Source organism: Strix uralensis, chromosome 3, assembly GCF_047716275.1.
Source record: "Strix uralensis isolate ZFMK-TIS-50842 chromosome 3, bStrUra1, whole genome shotgun sequence".
Taxonomy (NCBI): domain Eukaryota; kingdom Metazoa; phylum Chordata; class Aves; order Strigiformes; family Strigidae; genus Strix; species Strix uralensis.
The window spans coordinates 43,213,557-43,222,434 of NC_133974.1; the positions used below are offsets into that span (position 1 = coordinate 43,213,557).

The following is an 8,878-nucleotide window of genomic DNA, read 5'->3' on the forward strand; positions in this document are numbered from 1 at the left end:
AAATAGCATATGCACCTGTTCTAGAGAGCACTCACTCAGAGAGGTATAAAATACAGCCCAAGCTTACAGTACAGCTGGGTCCTTTATAGCAAAACCCATATTTCTACCACCTAGTAGATTAAAACTCCCGATACTGAATAGGCATTGCAAATATTGAGTTCATCTGGCCATTGGGAAAACAGCCTTTTGAGATTTATATCTAAGTCTGGCAAAGTAAGTAAGGCACAAAAAGTTGTACCCTTGCCTAATGGCTAGTAATTTGATGTTTATGATGAAAAATAGAAATTGTAATAAATACCACTGTAATATTCTGGGAGAAGACCAAATGAAGGCCTAGGTATTTTGTGGTTATTTATTATTTTTACAGTACTTTTTTCCTACTATTATTATTTATATTCTAGGAGTACTTATAAATCAAATCTAGGAACAGGACTCCATTACGTCAAGAACTTCAAAAATAATCAGGACACTAAAAAAAATTACCTAATTTTAATGATTTAAAAAATTGCATGGCTAGTCTAAGTTATTTCACCTAGGGTCCTTCCTTAAAGAAGTCAGGCTCTATGAGGTGGCTACATACCTCTTTCTGAGATAGATGAGGTGATTTGTCTTTACAGATAGATTGCCTATTCTACAAGTATGTGTTAAAGGTGTGTGTGGGTGGGGAGAGAGCACATAAAGTCAGGTGGCCTAGCACAGGATAAAAAGATATGACTGACAGAGAAACATCTTAATTTTTTTAGAGGCTCTAGCAAAGATGATAGCCTGACTTCATCAGTAGGGTGTAGATTACAGCTTCATCCTTCAAATCATTGTTGTGCTGTGCATTGCATGCCACCCTCAGTATTTCAGTAATTGTTCCATTTCCAAACCATTACTGATACTAAGTAGAAGGTAGGTCTTACACTGGATACCATGAATATCATCGTGAATATTTCACATCTTATAAAGAAAAATGCAGTAATTCTTTATATATATTTATTAATAATTTATAGGTTAGCATCCTATGACAATAACCCTGTGATAAGGGCAATACAAATACAAAATAAAAACTGTCATTCCTCAGTTCTACAGCTGCTCAGAGTCCACATATTCAGACAAATTTATTGCTTTCCAAAGCTAGTCCTTCCCAAATAATGAAATACTCTGCAACCACATCCCTTTGTATTCCTATTGAAAGCTCTTGGTCTACTCTGTCAACTGCATTTTAAATGCTGTTTTAAAGACTGAAACCTTGATGGCTTTGGTCTGTACCTTTTGACTCATTGAAAATAACCTTTTTTGTGGGCACAGACAGTTCTGACCTACAAAAGGTCTCTTAGCTCAGATTTTTAGTTTGAATGAGTTACAGCAATCTAGACAGGCTCCAAAATAACTATCACCTAAAATATAGGCCACCTTCGATCACAGTACAGACAGACACTGGGCTTCAGTTTAAGCTTTAGGCTTGCTAGCAGATTGCTTGACCATCAAAATAATGGCTTTTTTTCACAGATTTTTAGACAATAAATTCTACGTTATTTAAATAATTACACTCATTGTACTTGAGTGTAAGAGACCTGTATTCTGTATTTCACTGGTTAGGGTACTCAGATGGGCAGCAGAAAAGTGATACAAGAGGGATTTAGGAACACAGTAATAAATCAAAGAAATGTTGTTAATATATTGATAGAATTTTTTTTCATTTATTTTCATGCTAACATCTTCTAATAGCCGAAGTAAAATTTTCTCCTTGTTTATGTCACACATGTAATTTTAAAAAGCTTATTTGTCGTCTCCCTCAGCCTTTCATTTTTTGGCTAAGTATTGTACATATTTTTCAGATGAAGTCTCACAATGGTTTATATAATGACATTAATGTTTCCTTTTATCTCTTGGCTATACCTCTTATAATCATTATAGACATATTGTTTTGAGTTTATAGAGACTTCGTGACAGAGGAGTACATACAGGTTTTATAAATCCCCATCTTAGTGCAGAAGTTTATATTAGTCCTGTTCATGCTATTTCTGAATGTCTGTCATGATATTCTTATTTTCCTGAAGAAGTCTTCCAACTCTGCATCACTAGCTCTTTTTATCGCCATCTTATTTTCTGTAGCAGAGCTGTTAATTCAGAAGTTGTTAGAAGTTTTTTAAGAGCAATACATGAGACACTTTAACAATAGCCTCCTTTCAGCCTCATAGTTTGACCTTCAGCACAATCTCTCTTTTCTTTAGTAGTTCCTTACCCCCTTATAATTCTGGAAATAATGTCCATTTTCTCCAGCTAGACTAAAAGTTTCCAGGTGGAACCACTTTTTTTTTTTTTTGCTTTGGCAGTGTATAAAGATTAGATCTATATTTTCCTTGACTAAAAAAGTTACTTATTGAAAAAGATATCTAGTTTGCTACAATTTACCTTTGATAGTATAATAAGAAATTGCATCACATTTTCCATTTACCTCCATATTCATTCTTTTGTGTTTCAGATTTCATTTGGTCTTGCATGCTGTTAAAAGCCTGGCTTCACCATCCAACAATATCTTTATTACATTGCTATATCTTTATTATGTTACTCTTCAAACATACTGTACCATTAGAAACTTAACAAACTGATTTAAAACACCAAAAGTCTTATACTAGATTTTCAAGTTTTTTTAATATATATTTTTGGAATTAAAATATAAGTTTTGGGGGTGGGGAGTAGTTCATATTTTACTTTTCCCATTGTGATGAAGTTCTTTTCTTTATACCTTTCCTGGGAATTTTACCTTTCTATTTATATTCAACATAATGTGTGAAACTCTTATTGAAAAAGTATGCAGCTACATATAGACACTTTTCCTTCATTGCAGAGTGGCCTCATTTTTTCTTTCCTCATCCACCAGGTTCCCCATTCCCATTCAAGTGCTCTGTCAATCAAATTATTCTTTTTCCCCCCATGTATTGGAATTTAAAGTCTCTGTTTCAATTTGACAGGGAGTAGGAACATTTTAGAGTCTGTTAGAATAGGCTAAGTTGCTTAGAAACTCAGTGCTTTGTGTTTCTTTCTGTACAAGAGATCTATCCTTGTTTCCCTTTCCCCATAGTGTTTCTGTAAAGTGTTTATCTTTTGGCTGTGTGTTGTAGAGAATGTTTTCTAAATGCTTGTAAAGGGTTTGGTGACTAGTTTCTGTCTTCAATTAATTTAAGTAATCAGGATTATGTGATGAAGAAATTACATGTGGAAGAGCAGGGGTGGAATGTGTTCTCTATATTAAATATAAAACACATAAATAAATAATTTGAAAGAATTTACCTTACTTTTTTGAACTAGGAATTCACTGCTGACCTATGGAGTTTGTGTGCCAACAAGAATTTCCCTATTACTCTCAATCAGTACCTAAGGCATTTGTTCACTTAACTACAGGAGGACATGACAGAAGGAATTAGATAATATTAAAGTTAAAACCCTACCAGAAGACAGGTACTAACAAAGATATATTTTATATGACTCCATAGAAGACTGGATGATCCATGCTAAATAATAGAAATCTATCTTCACTGAGGCAGGGGAGTTTGATCGTTCAGAAGTGACATAGGGAAAGAAAGTTGCAAAGAAGTAATTGGTCACCTGTCACAGATGAAAGTATTGACACAGTAATATTTAGTAAGAAATCTAAGTTTATTAATAACTAACAGCAATTTATTATTATAAAATAATTCAGAGATACTAAAAGAAAGAAAAGCAACTTATTCAGATTCTAAAATGACAAGATCCACACTAACTTACTTAACAGTACCTATATATATATACATGCATGCACATAACAAAACAGACAAACATACAGAAACAAAGGTGTTTGGATTCAGTGGAATGAACACAGAACAGACATACACACACAGAAACAAGGGTACATACCCACACACACAGTAAAGAGAAGCTAGCTCAAAGAAAATTTCCTTCTTGAGTTTAGAGCAAGTACTCACAATGCCTTAGCATTCCTCAACAGGTGATAATTGACACTTGAGTGAGGGACTTTGCCCTGGCCTTCCATCTGGAGCAGACAACACCTTAACAGCTTGGTACCTGAGAGGCATCCCCAGCTCAGGGGAGGCACTGGCCACAGCCCTACTGCAATCCAGGAGAGCTCAAAGGGTCTCCCTGGTGGTCGCCATTTATAGGGTCCAAGATAATTGACTTTTGTCAAATACTTTCTGGTGCCTTCCAGCAGTTACACAAGGATTTGATTAATGTGCGACTCTGTTATTGTTCTCATTTGACCACATCCCAGGCACAGGTGTGCCAGGCCCTTAGGAGTTGATGGGCCGTTATAGATGTTTCTGAGCAATCGGGAGGGGCGGGAGCCAGGCTCCTTAACATTATCAGTCCTTATCTCCACAGATTGCTGTATAGCTTGGGGGATGTGGGTGGAATTGCACCTAGCACCAAGCAGTTCAACAAAGAGGGGGGGTTGGGGGGGTAAGAATTGCACCACCACATCACCATTTTAAAATAAAAATAAATTTTACATCTTGAGTAATTTTATGATTTGTTTTATAAAATTAAGTATTTTTTAAATTGTCAGACGTCCTCAGCCCTCACTATCTGCTCTCTAGATGGATCTTTTGGCATTTACAGTGTCCCCTAACTTCATTAAGCTCCTACTGCTATTGCTTTTCTTATATTTCTTCAGATAGAGGCCAGGTCTCATCTGATATAGGTCTATGTGACAATGCTGAAGTCAGTTTAAATCAGCTAAGGACCTGTTCTGAATACAACTAATATGATCCACTTGCTATGCTTTTAAAATACTTGTTGAATTATTTCAGTCCTGTTATATGTATGTATGACAGCTACATATATAATGGGACCTTTTGCTAGAATCTTGAAAATGTCTGCAGTATCACTGCTCTGTGTAGGAGCAATCAAAGTTTCTAAATTCATTTTGCATGTGCAAAAGCCAAATCCCAACTGAATTGACAGTAATCAACAACTGATCACCAACTGAAATACAGGCAAAAGATGACATGAGTTAAAAATGCTACCGACCACCTGGCCTCAAAGTTTAAGAAAATACATATATATTTAAATTTGCATTAGACATAAATAATGCTCCAGTGCCTGTATTCTGTAGGGCAAAGATGCAGTCTTCCAGTTCTTCAATGAGGTCAGACAGTAAACAAACTCAATGACTAGTGCTATGAATCACAGAACCACAGAATCGTCTAGGTTGGAAAAAACCTTGAAGATCATCCAGTCCAACCATTAACCTAACACTGACCGTTCTCAACTACACCATATCCCTCAGCACTAAGTCAACCTTACTCTTAAACACCTCCAGGGATGGGGACTCCACCACCTCCCTGGGCAGCCCATTCCAATGCCTAACAACCCGTTCTGTAAAAAAATGCTTCCTAATATCTAGTCTAAACCTTCCCTGACACAACTTGAGGCCATTACCTCTTGTCCTATCACTTACTACTTGGTTAAAGAGACTCATCCCCAGCTCTCTGCAACCTCTTTTCAGGTAGTTGTAGAGGGCAATGAGGTCTCCCCTCAGCCTCCTCTTCTCCAGACTAAACAACCCCAGTTCCCTCAGTCGCTCCTCATACAACATGTCCTCCAGACCCTTCACCAGCTTTGTTGCCCTTCTTTGGACACACTCGAGTAATTCAATGTCCTTTTTGTAGTGAGGGGCCCAAAACTGAACACAGTAATCGAGGTGTGGCCTCACCAGTGCCGAGTAGAGGGGTAAGATCCCTTCCCTGTCCCTGCTGGCCACATTATTTCTGATAAAAGCCAGGATACCATTGGCCTTCTTGGCCACCTGGGCACACTGCTGGCTCATGTTCAGCTGGCTGTCAATCAACACCCCCAGGTCCCTCTCTGACTGGCAGCTCTCCAGCCACTCCTCCCCAAGCCTGTAGCACTGCTGGGGGTTGTTGTGGCTGAAGTGCAGCACCCAGCATTTAGTCTTATTGAAACTCATGCAATTGGCCTTAGCCCATCGCTCCAGCCTGTCCAGATCTCTCTGCAGAGCCTCCCTACCCTCGAGCAGATCAACACTCCCACCCAGCTTGGTGTCATCTGCAAACTTACTGAGGGTGCACTCGATCCCCTCGTCTAGATCATCAATAAAGATGTTAAACAGGAGTGGCCCCAAAACCGAGCCCTGGGGGACACCACTCATGACCGGCCACCAACTGGATTTAACTCCGTTCACCACCACTCTTTGGGCCTGGCCATCCAGCCAGTTTTTTACCCAGCAAAGCGTGTGCCCATGCAAGCCACAAGCAGTCAGTTTCTCCAGGAAAATGCTGTGGGAAACGGTGTCAAAGGCCTTACTAAAGTCAAGGTAAACAACATCCACAGCCTTTCACTCATGCAATAAACAGGTCACCCTGTTGTAGAAGGAGATCAGGTTTGTCAGGCAGGACCTGCCTTTCATAAACCCATGCTGACTAGGCCTAATCCCCTGGTTGTCCATTATATGACTTGCAATGGCACTCGAGATGACCTGCTCCATGACCTTCCCTGGCACCGAGGTCAGGCTGACAGGTCTATAGTTTCCTGGATCCTCCTTTCTTCCTTTCTTGTAGATGGGTGTCACATTTGCCACCCTCCAGTCCAATGGGACCTCCCCAGTTAGCCATGATTTCCAGTAAATCATGGAAAGCGGCTTGGCAAGCACATCTGCCAACTCTTTCAGCACCCTTGGGTGTAATCCATCCGGTCCCACAGACTTGTGTGCATCCAAGTGGTGTAGCAGGTCTCTGACCTCCTCCTCTTCAACTATGCTGACCTCATTCTGCTTCCCCTCCCCATCTCCCAGCTCATGAGGCTGGGTGTCCAGGGAACAGCCAGTTCCACTGCTAAAGACTGAGGCAAAGTAGGCGTTGAGCACCTCAGCCTTTTCCTCATCCTTAGTTACCATGTTTCCCTCTGCATCCAATAAAGGAGGGAGATTTTCCCTAATCCTCCTTTTGCTGTTAACGAATTTATAGAAACATTTTTTATTATCCTTAAAAGCTGTAGCCAAGTTGAGCTCTAGCTGTGCTTTGGCTCTCCTAATGTTCTCCCTGCATAGATTCATTGCATCTTTATAGTCTTCATGAGAGACCTGGCCCCTCTTCCAACGGCAATAGATTCTCCTTTTGTTCTTGAGATCCAGCCAAAGGTCCCTGTTTAGCCATGCCTGTCTCCTTCCCTGCTTGCTTATTTTTTGACACGTGGGTACAGCCTGCTCCTGTGTCTTTAAGACTTCTCTCTTGAAGCATGTCCAGCCTTCCTGGACTCCCATATCCTTCAAGGCAGCCTCCCAAGGGATTTTATTAATCAGTCTTTTGAACAGGTCAAAGTTAGCCCTCCGAAAGTCTAAGGTGGCAGTTTTGCTAACCCCTCTCTTCGTTTCTCCAAGGATCAAAAATTCAATCATCTCATGATCACTGCACCCTAGACAGCCTCCAATCTTTATGTCCCCCACAAGCTCTTCCCTGTTCACAAGAAGCAGGTCCAGGAAGGCACCTTCCCTGGTCAGTTCACTCACCAGCTGTGTGAGGAAGTTATCCTCCATACGTTCCAGGAACCTCCTGGATTGTTCCCTCTCTGCTGTGCTGTGATCCCAGCAGATATCTGGGAGGTTAAAGTCCCCCACAAGAACAACAGCAAGTGACCACGAGATTTCTCCCAGCTGTTTATAGAGAGCTTCATCCACCTCACCACTTTGGTTGGGAGGTCTATAGCAGTGCGGTGTGGTGGAGTTCAAAGTGGTGGAGACAGATCCAAGTCCTTACTGCATAGTGGCTCCAGACACAGTGATCCATTGTGAAGGAGAGCCCATCAAACGAGAGGATGAAGAAGAGTCACTGAATGAAGTGGGCTATGATGACATTGGTGGCTGCCGGAAGCAGCTGGCTTAAATCAAAGAGATGGTAGAACTTCCTCTCCAACACCCTGCGCTCTTCAAGGCCATAGGGGTGAAGCCTCCACGTGGGATCCTGCTGTACGGTCCTCCTGGCACTGGTAAAACACTGATTGCCCGAGCGGTGGCCAATGAAACAAGGGCTTTCTTCTTCCTGATCAATGGCCCTAAGATCATGAGCAAGCTGGCTGGTGAGTCTGAGAGCAACCTGAGGAAAGCCTTTGAAGAAGCAGAAAAGAATGCCCTTGCCATCATCTTCATTGATGAACTGGATGCCATTGCTCCAAAGAGAGAGAAGACACATGGAGAGGTGGAACGTCGCATAGTGTCTCAGCTGTTGACTCTTATGGATGGACTGAAACAGAGAGTACATGTGATTGTTATGGCAGCTACCAACAGACCTAACAACATTGACCCAGCACTCAGGCGATTTGGTCGTTTTGACAGAAAGGTAGATATTGGTATCCCAGATGCCACCGGGCGCCTGGAGATCCTGCAGATTCACACAAAAAATATGAAGAAAGAAGAAAAATCTCTTCTTGCCTGTAGTATTTCTGAGTTTAGACAGAATGGTTAAATTCAGCTGTGTGAGGCTATACACAGCTGCTAACTAGCCACAGTAAACAAATCATGAGAGATGGCAGAAGTGACTTGTTCATCACTTGGCAGTGCCAGTAAGATAACAGTGACCTATTATATACTAGGTAAATTATGCTATCTAATATCCGCATAACTAACCACATTTTTATAGCTTTTTTTTTTTTTTTTTTTTTTTTTTTTTTACTTATCCATGTTAATTGAATAGGTGTTTTGGGGTTTTTTTGGTAGCAATACACTGAAAACCAAAATCTATGTGGTGTTTTATCAGATTTTTCTTAACTAAACAGTAAAAATTATCTACTGTCAGATCTCAGCCTTCTTTTCCTAAAAATGGAAAAGCATGAACTGCATGAGCTGAAGGTAGTCCAGCCTAAAACATTATGAGGCTCCACA

General features: G+C 40.5%; 1 pseudogene; it reads left to right on the forward strand.

The window, feature by feature from the left end:
* The first annotated feature begins 7,719 nt into the window (after positions 1-7,719).
* LOC141941611 (transitional endoplasmic reticulum ATPase pseudogene) lies at positions 7,720-8,462 on the forward strand (annotated as a pseudogene).
* Positions 8,463-8,878: the final 416 nt, after the last annotated feature.